The sequence below is a fragment of the Bufo gargarizans genome, chromosome 1 (genome assembly GCF_014858855.1).
Source record: "Bufo gargarizans isolate SCDJY-AF-19 chromosome 1, ASM1485885v1, whole genome shotgun sequence".
In the NCBI taxonomy this organism is placed as follows: Eukaryota; Metazoa; Chordata; class Amphibia; order Anura; family Bufonidae; genus Bufo; species Bufo gargarizans.
In genome coordinates this window covers 124,095,308-124,117,911 of record NC_058080.1, presented here as the reverse complement: position 1 = coordinate 124,117,911, position 22,604 = coordinate 124,095,308, and the positions used below count along the sequence as shown (strand labels likewise).

Sequence of the window (22,604 nt, the reverse complement as noted above, 5' to 3'; positions counted from 1 at the left end):
AGACCAAACAGATCCTGGGTCATATAGGCCAATATCCCTTCTGAATACAGATGTTAAAATTCTAGCAAAGGTTTTAGCTGATAGGCTGTCAAAGGTTATTAAAGTAGTAATAAATAAAGATCAGACAGGTTTCATACCGGGTAGAACAATATATTCAAATATAAGAAGGTTGTTCCTTAATATCGAAGCTAATAGATCCGAAGCAGGGGCGAAAGCGATACTTTCACTGGATGCCCAAAAGGCATTTGACTGTATTGAATGGGAGTACTTATGGGCAGTATTAAGGAGGTTTGGTATAGGGGAGGGATTTATAGGGTGGATCCAGTTAATATATCTTAACCCAAGGGCTAGAGTGGTTGTGGATGGGAGCTTGTCCCTACCGTTTGCCCTATACCGTGGCACAAGGCAGGGATGCCCTCTCTCCCCACTGTTATTTGCTATCGCAATCGAGCCTTTGGCAAGCATAATAAGAAATGACAGGGAGATTAAAGGTTTTCAATATGTGGGTGGAGAGGAAAAACTGTTAATGTATGCGGACGACATTTTACTTTTTTTGCACAACACTGGGGATCAATTTAATAGAGTGATAGAAATAATAGATAAGTTTTTTTTTTTTTCTAGTCTAAATATCAATTGGGGGAAATCATATATGCTATTATTAGGAGATGGACAATTACAGGGAGATCCACGGGTGCACGTTCTCAAAAAACACGAAAACTTTAAATATCTCGGTATACAAATCTCTGGAAATACAGAAGAATATGAAAAACTAAATGTCCTCCCCTTAAAAGAATTAAGATCCAAAATACATATATGGAAAAGATTACCAATGTCAATACAAGGTCGGGTAAATTTAATAAAAATGGTCTTTCTCCCAAAGATACTTTATGTTTTGCAAAATGCTCCAGTGAGAATATCACAGAACATTTTTAAGCTATTGGACAGCCTAATGGGGGATTTTATTTGGAAGGGAGCTATCCCTCGGATAAAGAAGGAAGTCCTTCAGCTTCCAGTTCGGGAGGGAGGATTAGCGGTTCCTAATTTGTTTTTTTATTACTTAATAACACAATATGGGAACATAAAGGGTAGTTTAGATAGTTTGGTGGGTAGGCAAGAAATATATTGATGGGGATGGAAAGAGGAGTGGGATCACTTAGAGGTGTTGGAGTCAGGTTTTTTTGGGGAAAAAAAATATTGGTAACAGGACACTAAACTTAGCAGAATATATATGGGGGGAAATTAAGAAGATATTGGAGATTAAAGGGTTTTTGCAATATACACCGATTTGGAAAAATCTTAATTTAAAGGAACTGGAAACGATTAGGGCGTATATAGACTGGGGGGAAAAAAGGAATGAAATACTTAGATCAGATTTTTGAGGAAGATAAGCTGAAGGACTTTAATAAAATGGTAATGGAATTTGGGATCCCCCATAGAGATAGGTATAAATACTTTCAGCTCAGAAATGCGCTACGGACAGTGGAGCAAGATGACAGGTATAGAAGGGAAAAATCAGATATGCTGGACAAATTCACCAGAGGAGGGGAAGGAGGAGGAACAACCGCAAGGAGATATGGGATCTTGATGGAGGGAAAGAGAAAAAGGATTACAATGCTTGCCGTGAAAAAATGGGAGAAAGACCTAGAATCTTTTACGGAAGAGAAATGGAGAGATGCCCTTAGAAACTATGCGACGATTTCGGATAGGGGTTCACACAAGATCTCACAATTCTTCATAGTGCATAGACTACATCGATCTTCTTGGATGTTGAAAAGAATGGGTGTGAGAGCTTCAGATAAGTGTCCAAAATGTTGGGAGGAGAAAGCTGGAGATGCCCCAAACTCCTTAGATATTGGACAGAAATAGTAGAAACCGTGTTTTTGCTTCTGAATGTTCAGTTGCCCAATGATCCAATAATTTGTATTCTAGGGGCAACTGAACACTTGAAGTTAAATAAAAAAATATGACTGGTTTTGAATAAAGTACTATTCCAGGCCAGACTTCTTATACTTAGGAAATGGATAAAGGCAGATTCACCGACAGTGGGACAGTGGAGAAAAGCAATAGACAACTTAATTAAAGAAGAACGTGTGATGGAGAGTCATACAAAAAAATCACAAAATCTTGACCAAGTATGGAAAAACTGGTTACTCTAGGGCTGGATGCAAGTTTTTTTTTTTTTTTTTTCATGTCCCCCCTCCCCATGGGTGGTGGGAGGGTATAAAATAAAGATAAATTGTAATCATCAATTCTTAATAGTGACTTTTATCTATTGTTAGATTAATGTGTTTTCTGTTGGATGCTTTTCTATGAAATTGAAATAAAGACTAATTTAAAAAATAAATAAAAATTAAGTCTGTTGCGACTTGCTGAAATGCAGCTCTGGCTCAACGCGTTTCTGGTTTACTTGGAAACCTCATCAGGAGCCCTTTCATCATTATAGCTAGAGTCTATTAGCGTATATAAACAGACAAACATACAGACGCGCACGCCACCTTTACATGTGGCAGCGCTTACGGCACTATTGCGGCCGCAATAGTGACGGAAGCGCTGACTGCAGGTAATTATTGGGAACGAACTGTTTGCTCCCAATAATTGCAACCTTTTAAAGTTTTTTAATTATTTCTTGAAACCCACATCTGCAGAATTTCCTTTAATCTGACATCTTGGTCTTAACATCTCATTGAAATTAAAAGAAACCTCCCATAATTACCAAAGTTTTCTCTAATTATGGTATCTTGTCTTATTAGCAGTGCGTCTCCTGCTAGCAGACATTTGTTCTAACTAGGAAACCACTATGTCTCCAGTAATTATACTTATGATTAATGGGATCAACTTAAAGTAAAAACAACACTCAGATTATTGTACTTACAAATGCTTAAAAAAACTTTGTGGGCTTTTTATGTCTTTTGAGAAATGTGTGTCTGTAAGTTGGAAAGCGATCAGCTAAAACAGTAGATGAACAGATCATTGAAATTCTTGAGATTGCTGTAGTGAATGCATACAGAAACCTCCCCGTCACAACTGCTATAGTGAGATTTACAGAGGTCACAGCCACAACAAGTTTTCCACATGCTGCAAGTCCAGAAAGTGACTGCATACCCTCTTCCCAATATTACATTGGAGCGTTGCCTGGCCTATAAGACGCCTAACGCCATTTAAGGCCCTCTCCACAAGGAGATATAGTATGCCTCAAATCCTGACCTAGGCCCCTCACCTAGTTAGGGCTCATGCCGATGAATGTAAGGGCTCCGTGCAATGCACGGGCACCGACCATGGGGCAGCCGCATGCGGATCGCGGATTCGCATCCGACGGTCCGCACAGCAAAAAAGCAGTGCATGCGCTAATCTTTTGCAGTGCAGAGGCACAGCCAGAAACACCACAGAAGCACTCTGTAGTGCTACCGTGGGGATCCAATCCATGCTTCCGCACCGCATCTCCAGATTTGCGGACCCATTCAAGTGAATGTGTGCGCATCCGTGATGTGAAATGCACACGGCTGGTGACCCGTGTGTTGCGGAACCGCCGTATGCGGTCCGCAACACGGGCACGGAGCCCTTACGTTCGTGGGCATGAGCCCTTAAGCAAATATTCTCTGCTCTGCACTGATGTGCGGCAAAGACCCCCCAAACAGCCATCAGCAGATGAGATACTGGCTTAATTATTATCTAAGTCATGTCTCGAGGCCTTTGAAAAGGTCGAACATTGACTTAGAGGATAGCTACCTTACATCTGGTGGCATCAGAGGCAGGGCTTGCTAATTTATTTGCATATCTCTTCCTAGAAAGTGACTAATCACTAATCACTATTTTGTCTTCGAATGAAAAAAAATCTCTATTTTGCTTAAAATTCTTTAAAAGACCTAGAAGTATTAATAACACACTGTGGTATGGTGTACAATAGTGGTTTGTCACAACATGAGAGAGAAATACATAGTATTTGCATCTATATAGCCAGATCTGTAGCCTATTTGTGTTGCTATAAGGTGCTATATATTATTATTACATGGGAAGTATACGGAGGAAATTTGTACTGATTGGCAGATGATGTATAAGCGGTGCACATTTTGCCATTTTTGCCCAAGTCGTAAGGACTCCTTGCCCTGCCCTTGGTGTCACAAGACGCAGTAGTGTATATGGACTAAAGCAGTTACACCGGGCTAGTACAGATTTTATATCAGTGTCCAAGCTCATCTTCTAGAAATAGATCTACCTTTTGTGTCATTTTATAAATTTTAGATACAGCAGACCAAAATATGAAACCTGCAATCCTGCCTTAATATGTGAAATATAATTACTCAGTACACAACATTTCACAAGATATACAGTGAAATCTCTGGAATATACCACTTCTTTGAGAAGTCCAGATGTCATAGATTTTCAATATACTTTTATTAAATTGATTAATGTTTATATGTATTATATTTCATTTTTGGTGTGTGATAAAACTGACGTGTTAGATGTATTTTTAGATTATGGCATGATACATGATGCTTGTTTGGAGGCACTGGAATGAGTTTTTTATCAGCAATTTCCTTATACAATGTTTTAATAAGTGTCAATTAATTTACAAGAGAGAACAATTATGATAATAACCTGTTTCCTGTCAATAGAATTCTCTGAGAGCAACGTCATTCAGCAGATCACGGCAGCTTCTTGGAGAACTACAGTTCTACTGACAGCATCCGCAGATGATTTTCTAAAGTGCATAGAGTTTCATTGAAAGATCTAAGTTGGGCTCAATTCTGTTCAATCAATTGTGGCAAACGGAGCACAGGATTCCTTCACATCTGATTAGATAGGTTTGAAGCAAGCAGATCTGACAAGCTGGACAGGGTGTTAAGGTATTTTTTTTATTAAAAACCACAGCTCTAAAGGCTTCTATATGTTTTTACAATTAGGTGTTTATACATTCAGTATTTGGTCAGTATTCTGCATCTGATTTGTTTAAATGATGAAAATGGTTTATCAGAACCCAAATTTAAAAATGTATGGGGAATATGTACAGGAGATATGCAATTTCATGAGCATATTTTTCAATAACCAGATATCTCCATTAAGGGTGTTTTACATGAGCAGATGATCAGATGCCTTTCTTATGTATCATAGCCACACTTTAATTTCTGTTAGAAATGTTTCTACCTACTGTACAGTGAATTGTTATTGCCCCAATACATCTAAAATAAAACAGAAAAAAACCTTTCCAAATAGTTTAATATTATAAATATCCTACCATATGTATGTTAGCAAATGCCCTATCAAACATAAATAGGGGACAGGTGGAGGGGGCTATTACTACAGGAATAGACTAATTTATTTTACTTAGTTTTATTTGTCCTTTGTAACAAATGATAAGTCTACGTAGAAGACAGATTGATATGTGTGATATATTAACTTTTACTGATAATTGTAACTCTACCGCTGCCTTTCTCACGCGCTCCAGGGCTCTGGTACTTCAGTCCCACCAGCGTCCCTCTCTACCTGCCCAGCCACTGGAGTAACACTGTTCTTCCACACAGGCTGATGCCTGCTTCCTCCCAGCAAAACCGAACTTTGACAAACTTTAGGATTTGACCTAACCTTACCACTGCCTTATCTCCATTCTGACCCTGAGCTGCCCAGCCTGAACTCCGACTGCTGATCAGATTGCACTTACTGTACATGTCCTGCCCTCAGCCTGTCCCTGACTGCAGTTTTGCCTTATCTCTTGGTGCTCCACACTGGTGCCTCTTGATCCCCTAGGGTCAACAGTCACTTGAACAAAGATTACTCCAAGAGACAGTGGCCTGGTAGATCCCCTGCTGTGGAGTTCAGATCCCTGTAGAGGGGTGAAGACCAGGGGGGCCACTTAGATAACACCCTTAGGCTCCATTCACACGTCCGCAATGTGTTTTGCGGATACAAAGAGCCACGGATCCGCAAAACACGGAAAGCGGCAATGTGCGTTCCGCATTTTGGGGACCGCACATTGCAGGCACTAATAGAATATGCCTGTTCTTGTCCGCAATTGCGGACAAGAATAGGACATGTTCTATTTTTTTGCGGAAACGGAAGCACGGATGCGGAAGTGCGGATCCGCAAATATGGATGCGGACAGCACATTCCGGCCCCATTGAAAATGAATGGGTCTGCACCCGTTCCGCAAAATTGCGGAACGGATGCGGATCCATTTTGCGGACGTGTGAATGGACCCTTAGGAGTAGCCATAAGTCAAATTAGTTCAGGGGACCCAATTGATCCCCCATCTGCTTAGTTTCACTAGGAAATATAGGTCATTCTGATGGGTTTAATGATGGGGGCGGCGTGTTTGCCGTTCCCTGTCATTGCACCTGCTACTTACAAAGAAATGCGCTTCGTGAAATTTGGCGAAGCAGCAAGGAATGTATGCATAATTTTGCAGATTTCTTCTTCAGAGATGTAGCAAAGCTGGTACTACAACTTGTCATCCAGCAGTCCAAGAAATAGTAATAGCTATAAGTAGGGAAAGCACCAAAGTAGTCTCAAGAACATGGATTAACACTAGGAAGGACATTTATCATCCCCTCTGAGCCCAAAAAATGACACCAAAAAGTCGTAGACATTGGTGCACGTTGCTGTTGTGCAAAATTTTGCAGGGGTTTTATTCACCATTTGCTACTTTTCAGGCAGTCCATCATGTGTATTAGTATCTATGCCAGGAAAGGCGCCTAGATTATGGTAAAGATCTACACCAGCTTGCTTGCTGGTTTAGATCCCTGCTTTGTCACACAGACCTGCAAAGATGCAACACAAATCTTAAGAAGCATGCACCTCTTAATAACTGCAGTGCATCTAAAGCAAGGGAGAGAGTAAGACCGTCTTCCAACGAGTGAGATGTGCTGCAGGAGACTTGGTCAGTCGTCTTCATTGGCTACCAGTGGCAGAATCATTCTGACATCAAGTGTCCTGCATAAATTAGAGGAAAGCAATATTTCAATGCATGCAAATGCCTACATACCCTATCAGATTACATGAGGGAACATAAGGCTGTCTTCATGTCACAAAATAGCCAGTGGTTTCTGGTGACAGAAGTAAGATGCCATTAGCTTCCAGTTACAAAAAGTCTAAAATAGTTGATAAGCTGAATGGTTAAATCTGAACTGGGAACTAGACAGCGTGGTGTCATGAGTAATAAGAGCCAAGTTGTTTTGACGTGTACGTAACACTGGGATCCTGAACACAAAGCTACAATCGCTGAACAAAAGCAAAACAAAATGGCCCACAGCCAGTTCTTACAAACACTTCCTCAAGAATGTCAAGTATGAAATCTTCCAAGTAATGATCGCCTACAATTAACCGGGAATGCTAAACAATTCTTTACCACGGGAGGACTAAATATGCCTTTAAACACAAGAAATTCCCACTGGATACAAGGCCAAAGATTCAGTAGCGGGATCCATCTGATATTTTTCGCTTTATTATGCAGAGATGTCGCACTCCTTGGGTTGTCATAGCAGCAGAAATATTTTTATATATTTGCATCCTCCCAAGTAAACCTTCGGTTTCTGAATAGAAGGCATGCAAAAAGATAAACCACAACCTCTTCAAATATGAAAGCGGAACATTAAGTGGCCTAAAATGGTTACATTCCTATTAAATTATGCTTTATTATATGTTGTGGTGCTGCAAAGATCAGGCTTCCTGTGTAATGTCTAAATGCAGGGTGGTTTTGATCCCTACATGGATTATGACATTTTTTATTCTGCGCTGGGGGATGTTTTATCAATATATTTTATAGCCCGTTATAAATGTGCTAATAAAATATTTTGTGCCCTTCCGTCCACCCAGTGGCTGTCCACTGGTCTATTCATATTGATAAGTGATCAATAAATGTCCTGTTGAGGTTATTTTTCCTGTAGTGCTGCAATATGCCCCATATCACTGATCATAGCTGAATTATAGCTATACCACCAGAATTAGGCTACTTTCACATCAGCGTTTTTTGCTTGATTCGTCATGGATCAACAAAAACGATTCCATTATGATGATACAACCAGCTGCTTCCGTTATGAACAGATCCGGTTGTATTATCTCTAAAATAGCCATTACAGATCCGTCACTTAACCATTGTAAGTCAATGGGGGACAGATCCGTTTTCTTGTGTCCGAGAAAACTGATTTGGCACCATTGACTTACATTGTGTGTTATGACTGATCCGTCTTGCTCCACATCCCCGGACGCACTAAAAAACGATGCTTGCAGGGTCTTTCTGTCTGCGATAGGGGCGCAACCAAATGGAACGGAATGCATTCTGGTGCACCCCGTTTCTTTCAGTTCAGTTTTGTCCCCATTGACAATGAATGGGGACAAAACTGAAGCGTTTTCCTCTGCTATTGAGATCCTATGACGGATCTCAATAGTGGAAAGGCAAAGCGCAGATGTGAAAGTAGTCTAACGCAACAGCCGATATCTAAGGTCACATGAAGAATTTTGTTGTCATATAATTCCAACTATATAACTAAGTTTTGCAAGTGAAAGTAGATGTTGCAACTTTGATACCATGTGAATTTCTTTTTTTTCTTTCTTGAGCCGCTCGTACAGAAATGTAAATGTGCCAGCAAGGGCTACTCGTTGCCCATGTCCATTACCTGTACTATGTAAAGCACCTGCTATTTCTGTAACAGAAGGCAACCAGTCCCATAATGTGTCAGCCCACCATTTGTTTCAATTATATCCAACATACAGTATCAAATACTGTAACTTGTGTCACATTGTCACCACCACATCGCAGCACATTAAAAGTTGTCCATTGTGTAACTTAGAACTACAGAGGTCTTGAAACACAACATTCATTGGTCTAAATGTGAGAGCGTGGATGCATGGACTTTGTGTGAAGTTACAGGATGCCAATGTCAATGCTGTTTTCATTCAAACCAACGCCAATGCCACTTTTTGAAACCAGTTTAACAAGACCCCTAAAAACACAGATTTTTTTTTTGAAGTATGAAAATATCCTGTTGTAAGAAAGGCAGCCATCTGCAAGCATTGCGTCACTTCAGATTCCAGATGCTACAATGCACCAAAAGTGTGTAAGTTGGCATTTTCTGGCATACACCATGAGCCAACTTCACACTTGCCATTTTGCTACGGTTGTCAAGTAAAAAGCTCATCTCATTTTAGGTTTTATAAAACTGTTGATTTTCAGTGCACAATGTGATGACATTGGACGCCTAGCTATTTAGTAATAAAAATATAGCTCTCATCATGTAAGTGTTATTAGTTTCCTCTTGCATACTAAAGAAACTTCACTTCCTATGTAATGTCCCTGGAAGCTATAGAAATAAAAAGACTGGTGTGAATGAATAGGCCGTGTACAGCATTATAATAGTGTCACATAAATAAACATTATGGGGAAAGGCCCTTGGTTTGTACGCCGGTCTTAATCTGTTTTGGGTTGTCATGAGATGCACCACATTTATAAAAAGGCACACACTTAATTGTGGCACATCTTTGACCACCCGTGCACCAGAATTAAAATCTATGACAGCCAGGAACTGGCATAGATTTCAGGTATAATTTATGCTCTCTAATGTAAAATATAATAAATGTGTCCCGCACTAACCACTTCCTGCCCCTACCACGCAACCCCCCCCCCCCCCCCCCAAAAAAAAAGTCTCAATTTTATGTGCAAGCAGAACTTTCACCAACATTTATGACTTTTTGATGACAGGGGTAGATAAATGTGGACTCATATTTTTAGGACTGTAAGCTTATAACAGCTCTTAACCCATCATTATTTTCTTTTTGCTTTTAACACTTGGTGTAATTCCTGTCTACCCTGCATATTTTTTATTGGTAAAAAAACTTTTTGAAAAACTTTTTTATTAAACATTTAAAAAATGACAAATTTATAATTTCCATGAAACACACTGTTGTACAACGTACTCAATAAAGGTTACAGATTATTTAAAGGGTGTCCGACAATGGCTCCAATGCTACAATGAGACTAGGACACCATGTTAATTTCTCAATAGGGTGATCAGCGGCATTAACAGCACATAAGCGCAATTCTCCTGGGATGCCTTTCAAAGTCGAGGTTAAATATCAAGAGGTGTACTAAAACAGTTTGACCACCTCCTCAATTTCTTTATTAGTGAGATGTGTGGGGAGAGATGTTCTTCGCTTCCTGAAAAACTTGGCAGCTGAGCTTTCCTTATTTCTCTCCACTTCAGATTGATCAGATCGCAGCAGCATTTTTAGTTGTAAGATAACATTTGACACTCTTGGCACGGAGGGAGTAGTACCCATTTAGCTACCAATAACACAGTATGAAGAAAACAAGGAAAGTTATGGGATCTCTTGAAACAAGAGAAGTGATGGCTCCATTGGGGTAGTGAAGGACCAATGAGTGTTTATGTAATCTAGCAAGTCCTTCCCGAAAATAAAGACCTTAGGACATGTCCATATCTTGTGCGAGAGGTTAGTGGCTGGGTCAGAGGCAGGTAAGTTAAATCTGTAAATAGCCTTATGCATCAATTTGAAGAAGGTCTCCAGTGGCGGAATAGCCATAGACCTTGCAAGGAAATTTCCCGTTGGGCCAATGTCTAGAGGGCCGGCCAGTGGAAGTTTTGGGGGATGCATTTTGTGCTGCTGGCAGTATTTTATGATGCACTGAAGTATTGTTGGGATTGTATAACGTGCCAAAATATGGTATTGCTGGCCTTGCCTTCCATTTGGACCCAACTACAAAATGAGGCCACTTTTAGTATTTTTATTTCCCAGTCCGCCCCTGAAGGTCTCCATCTAACATTTACCGATAACACAGGTGTGAACCTTTAAGCTGCCTTCCAGAATTTTCTACCTTATTTCTGTGTCCAGAATTATGTGTCCCTATTTTGGAAAAAACCTGGAAACAGTTATATTCAAAAAGCTGGAGGACAAAGCCCTGAACAACCCCAAAAGGCAAACCAGGCATGGAATGGAAACCACTATTTCGTCAAAACTGGTAGTGGAAGCTTCAATAGTTTAATTCTTTACCTTGTTCTTATAAAAGGAAAGGACTTGTAGTATTTTTAAAAAGTGAGAGTATGCTATCTTGTAAATATCTTTTAGCTCCTAGGAGTGTACCGACACAAAAAAGGGCAATCCAAAGGCCTTTGTAACGGTATTTCTTTCCATGCCACCACTATATCTGTCAAGAGGGTCAAAAACGTATTATTGGCAGGAAGGTTGGCTGGTCTAGAATGTAAGCTAGCTACCAAGCTTCAGGGCCACTAGATTCAATTCGATGTCCCTGTTGGAGAAGTGATCAGTCCAATGAAACTAATCTATTATATGTTTCATGAGGTAGGTTAGATTATATCTCCATGTATTATAAAACTTCCCCTCCCATCTGGCTTCCAGAGAATTTGTTTTTGCAAATAAATGCTGGGGCTTTTCCGAAACCAAATAAAAGTGAGGAAAGCAGAATTGAGATTGGCGACATCTAAGTTTTTTTATCAGAAGAGGGATGGTCTAGAAGGGGTATAGCTCATCATTTTGAGTCCCAAAAAAATCTAGAGGGAGATGTTGCCATCTTCTCAGCTCCTCCAAAATGTGCTCTATAAGGTGCAAATAATTCAAGGTGTATAATGAATTGGGCACCCTTCCCATTTTCACCCCCAGATATATGATATATAAGCTTTGACCAAATTGGGTGCAAAAACCCAGATCCTGCCAGAATTTAGTAGGGTTTCTCTTCTGTAACTCATTAATTTTGTTTTTGGTGAGTTTATGTTACTTCCCGAAAAAGATCCAAAAGTCTCAATCAGAACTAATAGAGGGTGGCATCGTTTTGGTGTCCGCCTGGCCGTGCGGAGCCAAACGGATCCGTCCTGAATTACAATGCAAGTCAATGGGGACGGATCCGTTTGACGTTGACACAATATGGTGCCATTTCAAACGGATCCGTCCCCATTGACTTTCAATGTAAAGTCTGGAGTTCTTTTATACCATCGGATTGGAGTTTTCTCCCCTCTGTCTCCCCCCCCCCCCCCCCCCACCGATCATTGGTGGCAGCGGAGTAGAAGCATCATACTTACCTGGCTGCTGGCTGCTGCGATCTCTGTGTCCGGCCGGGAGCTCCTCCTACTTGTAAGTGACAGGTCTGTGCGGCGCATTGCTGTCACTTACCAGTAGGAGGAGCTCCCGGCCGGACGCAGACATCGCAGCAGCCAGCAGGTAAGTATGATGCTTCTACTATTGCTAAGGCTAAGTAACCATGGCAACGAGGACGCTACGGCAGTGATTAAACTGGGACTCCGATCGGAACTCCGCTGCCACCAATGATCTGGGGGGGGGGGGGGCGCACACTGCCACCAATGTATTAAAAGAATAGAGGGAGGAAGGGGGGGGGGCGCACACTGCCACCAATGTATTAAAACAATAGAGGGAGGAAGGGGGGGGCGCACACTGCCGCCAATGTATTAAAACAATAGAGGGAGGAGGGGGGGCACACACTGCTACCAATGTTAATGCAATAGAGGGAGGGAGGGGGGGCCGCACACTGTGCCACCAATGCTATTATTACAATAGAGGGAGGGAGGAGGGGGCCGGGGGGAGGGGGGGCGCACACTGTGCCACCAATGTTATCATTACAATAGAGGGAGGGAGGGGGGGCGCACTGGCCACCAATGGAATTTAAACTGGGGAGGGAGGGGGGTCTGCCCCCTGCTGCCTGGCAGCCCCGGATCTCTTACAGGGGGCTATGATAGCACAATTAACCCCTTCAGGTGCAGCACCTGAGGGGCTAATTGTACGGATCACGGCCCCCTGTAAGAGATCGGGTGCTGCCAGGCAGCAGGGGGCAGTCATGTACACAGTTCGTTGTATATTCTAACTAGAAGCGTCCCCATCACCATGGGAACGCCTCTGTGTTAGAATATACTGTCGGATCTGAGCTTTCACGAAGTGAAAACTCAGCTATGAAAAAGCTTTTATGCAGACGGATCTTCGGATCCGTCTGTATGAAAGTAACCTATGGCCACGGATCACGGACACGGATGCCAATCTTGTGTGCATCCGTGTTCTTTCACGGACCCATTGACTTGAATAGGTCCGTGAACCGTTGTCCGTCAAAAAAATAGGACAGGTCATATTTTTTTGACGTACAGGATACACGGATCACGGTCTCGGCTGCAAAACGGTGCATTTTCCGATTTTTCCACGGACCCATTGAAAGTCAATGGGTCCGCGAAAAAAAACTGAAAACGGCACAACGGCCACGGATGCACACAACGGTCGTGTGCATGAGGCCTAATAGGTACAGTGTAAGGCTGGCATGTTGTGGTGTGATAGGTACAGTGTAAGGCTGGCATGTTGTGGTGTGATAGGTATAGTGGAAGCAGGGGAGGGCTGGTAGCCTTAGTCCTGGGGGGCAAATCCAATTTTAAGTGGCCCATTTTAGCTTCTCCGATTATTAAAAGCCCCTCCTACATATAATAGGCCACTCCCAACACACACTGTACCGCTGACATTCTATAGTTGATGCCTATCTACACATCATACGGAGAGGGGAGGCCTGTCCTGGCTGCACTGCCTCCTGCTTCACATTATACAATAAACAGCCGGCTACAGCCAGGAAGCTCCTCTACTCTCCTCCCTCCCCAGATCCTGCTCAAGGCCTGTGGTTCCCCCACCATCTGTCACCCGCCCGTGGCCTGCTGCCCCCCTTGGCCGTCCTCACCCAGCTCTGAATCCTCCTTCTGCAAATGGCAGGGGGAAGAGCCGGAGCATCTCCTCTCCTACACAGCGCCACATACCTCTTACATCCAGTGATGTCACCTTTGTTGTAGACGTTCTCTTTCCTCCTCTTCTCCATTCAGACCAGACCGCCATGATGATTTTTCAGCCATCTCCCGTCTCTGCAGAGATTGATAAACAGACATTAGTTTCCCACATTTCCATCATCTTCACATCTTCTGAACACCCCATCCTGCCACCCCCAATACTATACTGCAGAAACAGTCCCCCTGGAAATACTACTACCACACAGATAGTGCCCCCAATACTGTGCCCGCTGTGCCCCCAATACTATACTGCAGAAACAGTCCCCCTGGAGATACTACTACCACACAGATAGTGCCCCCCAATACTGTGCCCCCAATACTATACTGCAGAAACAGTCCCCCTGGAGATACTACTACCACACAGATAGTGCCCCCCAATACTGTGCCCGCTGTGCCCCCCAATACTATACTGTAGAAACAGTCCCCCCTGGAAATACTACTACCACACAGATAGTGCCCCCAATACTATACTGCAGAAACAGTCCCCCTGGAAATACTGCTACCACACAGATAGTGCCCCCAATACTGTGCCCCCAATACTATACTGCAGAAACAGTCCCCCTGGAAATACTGCTACCACACAGATAGTGCCCCCAATACTGTGCCTGCTGTGCCCCCAATACTATACTGCAGAAACAGTCCCCCTGGAGATACTACTACCACACAGATAGTGCCCCCCAATACTGTGCCAGCTGTGCCCCCCAATACTATACTGTAGAAACAGTCCCCCTGGAAATACTACTACTACACAAATAGTGCCCCCTTCAACAATTATTGGCACACAGTGCTCTAAAAAATAACTGCGCCCAGACACTAATAGTACAAAGATAATGTCCCCCAAAAATAATTGTGCTAAGCTGATACTGTGCCAGGGTGCCCCCCAATGTAACAGCCCTCCCCAAAATCCCACCAATAGAAATAATTATCTGCCAGAGCACACTCTTAGTAGTAATAATGCCCCTATAGTGCCCACACTAGTAATCATGTTCCTCATAGCCAGGGGCGTAGCTATAGGGGGTGCAGAGGTAGCAGTCGCTACAGGGCCCAGGAGCCTGAGGGGGCCCAAAGACCCTTGTGCTGCATAAGAAGACACACAAAGCACTAAAGGAAGGGGGGCCCAAGCCTAACTCTTGCACCAGGGCCCATGAGCCTTTAGCTACGCCCCTGCTCATAGCCCCCCAGTAGTAGTAAAGCCCAGCATAATACCTCCTAGTAGTAATAATTCTCCCTATAATATGACAGTACATGAAATACCCCCGCTTAGTGCCCGCAGTTGAGCTAATGTCCCCATAATGTATGCCAGTATAAAATACCCCTATATAGTGCCGCAGTAAATGCCCTCATAGTGCTCCTCTCCCCCTTCCCCATAGTGTCCCACATAATATGCCAGTAAAAATGCCCCTTCTTAGTGCCCCCAACAGATGTACCTAAAGTGCTCCTCTCCCCCATAATGTTCCAGTAAAAAATGCCCCTTCTTAGTGCCACCAGATGCCCCAATAGTGCTCCTCTCCCCCAAACCTCTCCCTCCCCTGCCCTGCTGCAGCACAGCCATGAATATGGAGATGAGCGCTTCCACAATAGAAGCGCACATCTCCTACTGCCCCCCCACTCCCGCTGGCAACTAGAACCATGGCCGCGCCACCTGTGGTGTTCTGCGGTGCGACCCTGAGGAATTAAAAATATATATATATTATTTGTTAAAGACGGCCCAGCAGCAGTTTTTTAACATGCTTTTGTGCCGCCTGGGGGGCAATTGCCTCCCTGCCCCACTTCCCAGCCCTCCCCTGAGTGTAAGGCTAGCATGTTGTGGTGTGATAGGTATAGTGTAAGGCTGGCATGTTGTGGTGTTATAGGTACGGTGTAAGGCTGGCACGCTGTGGTGTGATAGGTACAGTGTACGACTGGCATGTTGTGGTGTGATGAGTACAGTGTAAGACTGGCATGTTGTGGTGTGATAGGTACAGTGTAAGGCTGGCACGCTGTGGTGTGATAGGTACAGTGTAAGACTGGCATGCTGTGGTGTGATAGGTACAGTGTAAGGCTGGTATGTTGTGGTGTGATAGGTAGGTAGACCCTGGAGAGAAGAAGGGAGGTCTCTCTCTGTGCACTGCATTCACTGCCGTCTGAGGAGGCTGCAAATAGCTCCGTGCTCCGCCAGCAGCAGCAGCTCAGCCTCCGCTCCGGACTCTCTGCTCTCCATTCCTGCCGCCACACTTGCTGCCAGTGTAAACAGCGCTGCACAGCCTGGCACTGTACCTGAGCGGCACTGAGCACAGCAACGGCGGCTCCTGAGGGGAACAACAGTGCCTGAGAACGACACTGGCAGCTGGGAGCCCGAACAGTACCTAGGCTGAGGGCCACCCGGCACCGGAGAGCTACACGGGCACCTGGGGGCCAGTACAGTGCCTAGTAACAGTACCGGGGCTCCAGAAGAGGGTGCGTCACCAGTACCTGAGAGCGACACTGGGACCTGGCAACACAGGAGCTGGGGACACTGGGAACTATAGCAATACCAGTACCTAAGCTACAGAGATGTGAGCAGCACCAGTACCTGACAACTCCTCTCAGCTGCACAGAACAACATTGGACCTGAGGGCAAACCTAGCAGCTGACAACCATACTGACACCTGAGCAGGTAATACCAGTAGCTGGAGGCAGTGCCAGTCCCTGAGCTGGTCCTGGAGCCCTGGTTCTGTACCTCACATTGTCTTGGCTGAATGTTTGTTTTGACTGGTTATAGGTGACAGTGACATTTATCAGTGTGTCCTGCTCCTTACACCTGTCATAGGTATTTCACACATAGGAGACAGCTTTCAGTGTTTAGCGGTATTGTGACAGCAGTGACGCTCGGCCTCATAGTGGGGTGAATGTTATTAATTGTGATGCCACCTGTAGCATTGGGGTCCACTTGTTTACATGCATACCCCTGCACCTCATTCATTACTATCCTGCATTAGAGCTATGTATACTGTCCTGTGTACCTTATATTCCTAGCAGTAGATGTTTGTGCTACTTATGATTACTATGATTTGTGAATTTGAAGTCACTCACTACAATATTAATATTAATCTCTCACAGCAAGTTCTATATAAAAAAAGCTCACGCATTACAAAAACAAATAAAGTTTTTTCGCATGTTATAAGCGTTTCATCTAAAAAGTAATACAAATCACAAATGTTATCTATTGCCTATAATGACCCCCCCCCCCCCCCCATGCCCGGGCACCTCCTATAGGTTATAGTTACCTCGCTCCCCGGTACCCACGTCGCTCCTGATCTCCACATGGCCCCACTGCATCACCCGCGATGCTAGGGAGGCTCATCCCTGCCGTTGCCTGCTATTGGCTACTCCTCCCGTCGTCGGATGTTTTGATCCACACAACAGGGAGATGCAGCGGCGGCCGTGCGGGCATCAGAAGCAAAGTGGGGTAAGTATAACCTATATGAGGGGCTTGGGCATTGGGGGGGGGGGGGTCATTATAGGGGTTGGATAACCCTTTTAATATTTATTTGAAATCTAGCAAGAACAGATGTGATCAGTGGCGTACATAGAGAAGTAATGGCCCCATAGCAAGGATCAAACTAGGACCCCCACACAGGACAGAAGGGTTTCTGCCTAAACCCTTTTCAAAGACCCTCGGGCCATTTTGCCACTGCCTTATTTGCTAAAAGTTGTTCCTTTACACCAGGGGGTACTCAAGTACTTTTTGTAAGGCCCCCTGCACACGAACGTGTGCTTCCCGTTGCCGTATTGCAGGCGCAATTGCGGATCCGCAATACACGGGTGCCGTTCCGTGGGCATTCCACAATTCCGGAGATGCGGAATGGTAAGGAATGGAAGCATGGAACGGAACCCTACGAAGTGCTTCCGTGGGGTTTCCTCCCATACTTCCGTTCCGAAAAAAGATAGAACATGTCCTATCTTTTTACGGAACAGCCGGATCGCGTACCCATTCAAGTGAATGGGTCCGCGATCCGCAGCGGCTGCCCCACGGACTGTGCTCGTGCATTGCGGCCCGCATTTTGCGGGCCTCACCACAACCACGGGGCGCACACGTTCGGGGGGCCTAAAGGTCCACATACCTGAGTCTGCCGTAGGATGAAGGTCCGAGCTGCAAAACAAAAAAATATATATTATTTTTTAATAATAATCCACATCTCCAAGCCCACCTAATATCCTTTCTGCTGACCAAACAGTAAGAATGTCCTTTCAGTGCCCCCTTACAATAATGATGCCCCTTAGACAGTATGACATGCCTTTAGTGCTCCACAGAGTGTGATACCCCTAACTGCACCCTCAGGCCTCTTTCACACGGGCGTCGCGGGTGAGGGCCGGATGCGTTGCGGGTGCATTGCGGCAAACCCGCGCGAGTAGTCACGCAATTTCAGTAAGTTTTGTCTGAGATTGCATTCCGTTCAGTTTTTTCCTGCGCGAGTGCAAAGCGTTTTAATGCGTTATGCACGCGCGTGATAAACTGAATGTAGCACCCAGACCCAAACCCGAACTTCTTCGCTGAAGTTTGGGTTTGGGTTCGGTGTTCTGTAGATTTTATTATTTTCCATTATAACATGGTTATATTGGAAAATAATAGCATTCTTTAATACAGAATGCTAAGTAAAATGTCACTTGAGGGTTACAAAATAATAATAAAAATTACTCACCTCATCCACTTGATCGCGCAGCCATTATCGTCTTCTTTCTTCTTCTTGCAGGACCTGCAAAAGGACCTGCGCTGACGTCATCTCGCTCGTGTGAAAGGGGCCTCACAGCAGGGTGATCCCTTGGTGCCCCACAGAGTATGAATACCCTTAGTGCCCCCTCATAGTAGTAATGCCCTCTCTTTGCCCCTTTTACAGTAATACTGCTCTAACTGTGCCCCTTTACAGTTGTAATGCCCTCTTTTTGCCCCCTTCATAGTAATAATCCCCTTTGTGCCTCCTTCACAGTAATAATGCCCTTAATAGTAGTAATATCCATTGTACCCCCTTAACAGTAATAATGCCCATTGTGCCCCCTTCACAGTAATAATGCCCATTGTGCCCCCTTCACAGTAATAATGCCCATTGTGCCTCCTTAATAGTAATAATGCCCACTGTGCCCACTTCACAGTAGTGATGCCCATTGTGCCCCTTCACAGTAATAATGCCCATTGTGCCCCATTCACAGTAATAATGCCCATTGTGCCCCTTCACAGTAATAATGCCCTCTGTGCCCCCTCCATAGTAGAAATTCCCATTGTGCCCCCTTAATAGTAGTAATGCCCTCAGCGCTAGTAATGCCCATTGTACCCCCTTCAAAGTAATAATGCCCATTGTGCCCCCTTAATAGTAATAATACCCATTGTGCCCCCTTAATTGTAGTAATGCCCATTGTGCCCCCACCAGAGTAAAAATGTCCCTTGGTGCCCCCCAGAGTAGAAATGCCCATTGTGCCCCATTCACATTAGCAATGCCCATTGTGCCCCCTCCAGAGTAGAAATGCCGATTGTTCCTCCCAGAGTAGAAATGCCCACTGTGCACCCTTCACATTCACAATGCCTATTGTGCCCACTCCAGAGTAGAAATGCCCATTGTGCCCTCTTCACATTAGAAATGCCCATTGTGTCCCCTCCAGAGTAGAAATGCCTATTTTGCTCCCTCTGTGTTAAAAAAAAAAAAAAAAAAAAAAAAACACTGTACCTACTCACCTTGTCCCGTTCTCTCTCTCCCCTTCAGACACAGGTCGCTCTGAAGCACTGTGTGGGCGGAGCTTCTGCAGATTTTCAGACTGCAGGCTCCACCCACACAAGTCGGCCACACGATCTGTGCCTGCAGGCTGAAGGAGGGGAGAAGAGCGGGGAGCAGAGCGGTGAGTGACAGGACCGCAGCTCCCTGCGCTCCAGCAATGAGCGCTACCATCTGTATTGATAGAAGCGCTCATTGCTTCTGGACTGTGGCAACCCCTGAGATCTGGCACCCGGGTGCATGCAGGGTTCCGGACAGCTGGCAACCATGGTCTGGATTCAGACCACGGTCCGCCAGTTGAGTACCCCTACTTTAGAGGGTAGAGTCCTGACCAAATTTTCACCTCCAGTAGAAGAGATAATCCCAACTAAGACTGGGCCCTGGGCCCCATAGTAGTCGCATGGCCTGCCACTGTGGTAGTTATGCCCCAGGATGTGATACCTAAAGGTAAAAATTACACTCCCTGCCCACCATCCTGCTAGGTGGTCCCGTTCACCGCTCGTTCTGGTTCCCAGCTTGTAAACTTCCAGACGGAGTCACGTACACTGCTGCGGCCATTCACTAGACTCAGTGGTGACGTGTCCCCATTTGGCACATCACTTATGGATCATGTGCCGTTTGAGGACATTTCACCTTGGCGGCTAGTGAATGGTTGCAAGGTGTTCATGACCCCTTCCGAAAGTTTACAACCCGGGGACCAGAACCAGCGATGAATGTGACCATGGAGCAGGAACGGTGGAGAGCAGGTTAGAATTTTTTATTTTTTTCATGTACCACACCTGACCAGGTCAGATTCAAAATGGATCTTAAAGAGGACCTTTCACCACAAAGTGTAATGTAATCTGAAAGCAGCAAGTTATAGAGCGGGAGGAGCTGAGAAGATTGATATATAGTTTTTGGGAAAAAAGATTCAGTAAAACCTGTAATTTTTACATTTATAGCTCAGCTTTTTCCACCTCCTGTGAACAGCTATTGGTACAGGAGGTGTTACCAGTGATTCATAGCATTGTGTGTATAAGTGCATATACAGAGATAGCTGTCAGACACTGACAACACCTCCCTCCTCTACAATGGGAATCGGCAGCAGTGAATACGTTTCCTCTGTGGACTTCTTACACCGTGTGCGCATGAGATGTATTTGACACAGTGGATTTTCCACCCACAATTCCAGAGTGGATAAGCAGAATCCATGGCGCTATTGTGAACAGAGCCTGGCATCATGGTACTGGGTTCATGTGGCATTTGATGCATATATTATGAGCAAATCTGTGTGCGCAGGGGTTTTAGTCTGGCCGATTTTTGGCATATTTGCCGGGTTGTGGCTGGATCTCCGCCGGTGCCCATTATAGTTAATGGGGCCTGACGGTATTCATGTAGTTTTCCGGTAAGGCCGGACCCAGAGAAACCCAGCAGGCTGTTCGCTGGCAAAACAGTCTGCCGGATCTCACACTAGTGTGAAACTAACCTAAAGGGTGTAATAAGGGTGTATCACGCCCGCCAATATTTTGGCAAATGATCGCTAACGAGCTTTTGTAGTAACGCTCTTTAGTGATCACCTGGCAGTCTAATACTGCCGCCAGTTGTCCTGCCGATCTGCTGCTGGCAAACAATGATTCAGTATAGGGAAGAGCAATGGCATAGCGATCATATAGAACCAAAAATTGACCCTGACATATGTAAAGGCACCTTGTTATTTACATTTAGTCTTCAGACTATTGTTTGCCTTATCTTGACATATATCTTTTAATTCAGATAAAACTGAACTTTTATTATAGCTTTAACAACTTTTTCCTGACCATTAAACTAAACGTTAAAACTATCAGTTGTGTGGCCTATTTAGTATTATTGTGTCACCTTACTGGCTTAGTATCACAGTACTATTATAGTGTGGTAGGGGGCTAGCAGCCGCGCGCAGGCTCCAAGCTCCTCGCTATAACTACCAGATATCACACTGTTTAGTTCAACACTTAGGCTTCACTCCTGTCCTTAGGCTTCACAACCGTCAATTACTGCAGTGAGCAGAATAGTCTGAAGACTAAATGTAAATAAGAATGGCATAGCGATCACTCCTCCCTATGCTGCGGAGGAGATCGCCGCATGTAATAGCAAGCAGACAGTTGACGGAAAGGAACTCTTCCTTCCTGGCAATCGCTAGCAGAGCGGGACCACTGCTATTACATGCAGCAATCTCCTCCTCAGTATAAGGAGGAGCGATCTCCATGCCATCGCTTGTCTCCATGCTGTATAGTGGTTTGCTGGCAGCAGATCATAATTAGACACCACGATTGGTCGCCTGCAAACAATGATTTTTAAACCTGTCAAAAGATTTGGATTGTCTGCTGAATGAGTGTTTGCTTGTTCATCAGGTAATTGGCGGCAGTATTAGGCCTCTTTCACACAGGCGAGTTTTCCGCGTGGGTGCAATGCGTGAAGTGAACGCATTACACCCGCACTGAATCCGGACCCATTCATTTCTATGGGGCTGTGCACATGAGCGGTGATTTTCACACATCACTTGTGCGTTGTGTGAAAATCGCGGCATGCCTTATATTGTGCGTTTTTCACAAAATGCAGGCCCCATAGAAGTGAATGGGGCTGCGTGAAAATCGCAAGCATCCGTAAGCAAGTGCGGATGCGGTGCGATTTTCACGCATGGTTGCTAAGGAGACAATCGGGATGGGGACCCGATCTTTTTTATTTTCCCTTATAACATGGTTATAAGGGAAAATAATAGTATACAGAATGCTAAGTAAATTAGAGATGGAGGGGTTAAAAAATAATAAACAAATTTAACTCTCCCCATCCACTTGGTCGTGTAGCGGATCTCCTCTTCTTTCTTCAGGACCTGGGTAAAGGACCTTTGATGACATCACTGCGCTCATCACATGGTCCATTACCATGGTGATGGACCATGTGACGAGTGCAGTGACGTCATCAAAGGTCCTTTTTCCCAGGTCCTGAAGAAAGAAGAGGAGATCCGCTACGTGACCAAGTGGATGGGGTGAGTTAAATTTGTTTATTATTTTTAACCCCTCAATAGGCATTTTACTAAGCATTCTGTATTAAATATGCTATTATTTTCCCTTATAACCCAGGT

At 44.5% G+C, this 22,604-nt stretch overlaps 1 protein-coding gene across 6 annotated transcripts in view; it reads left to right on the top strand.

Annotated features, from left to right (window-relative positions):
• Positions 1 to 22,604, top strand: part of SORBS2 (sorbin and SH3 domain containing 2) — a 280,974-nt gene that overhangs the window by 37,121 nt on the left and 221,249 nt on the right. For 2 of the 6 annotated variants that reach the window (XM_044297838.1, XM_044297828.1), the window contains exon 1: positions 15,727 to 16,419. The exons of the other annotated variants lie outside the window; for them this stretch is intronic. The gene's annotated coding sequence lies outside the window, so the exon portion shown is untranslated. Of the gene's footprint in view, positions 1 to 15,726; positions 16,420 to 22,604 lie in introns of those variants that run through there. 6 annotated transcript variants of the gene reach the window in all.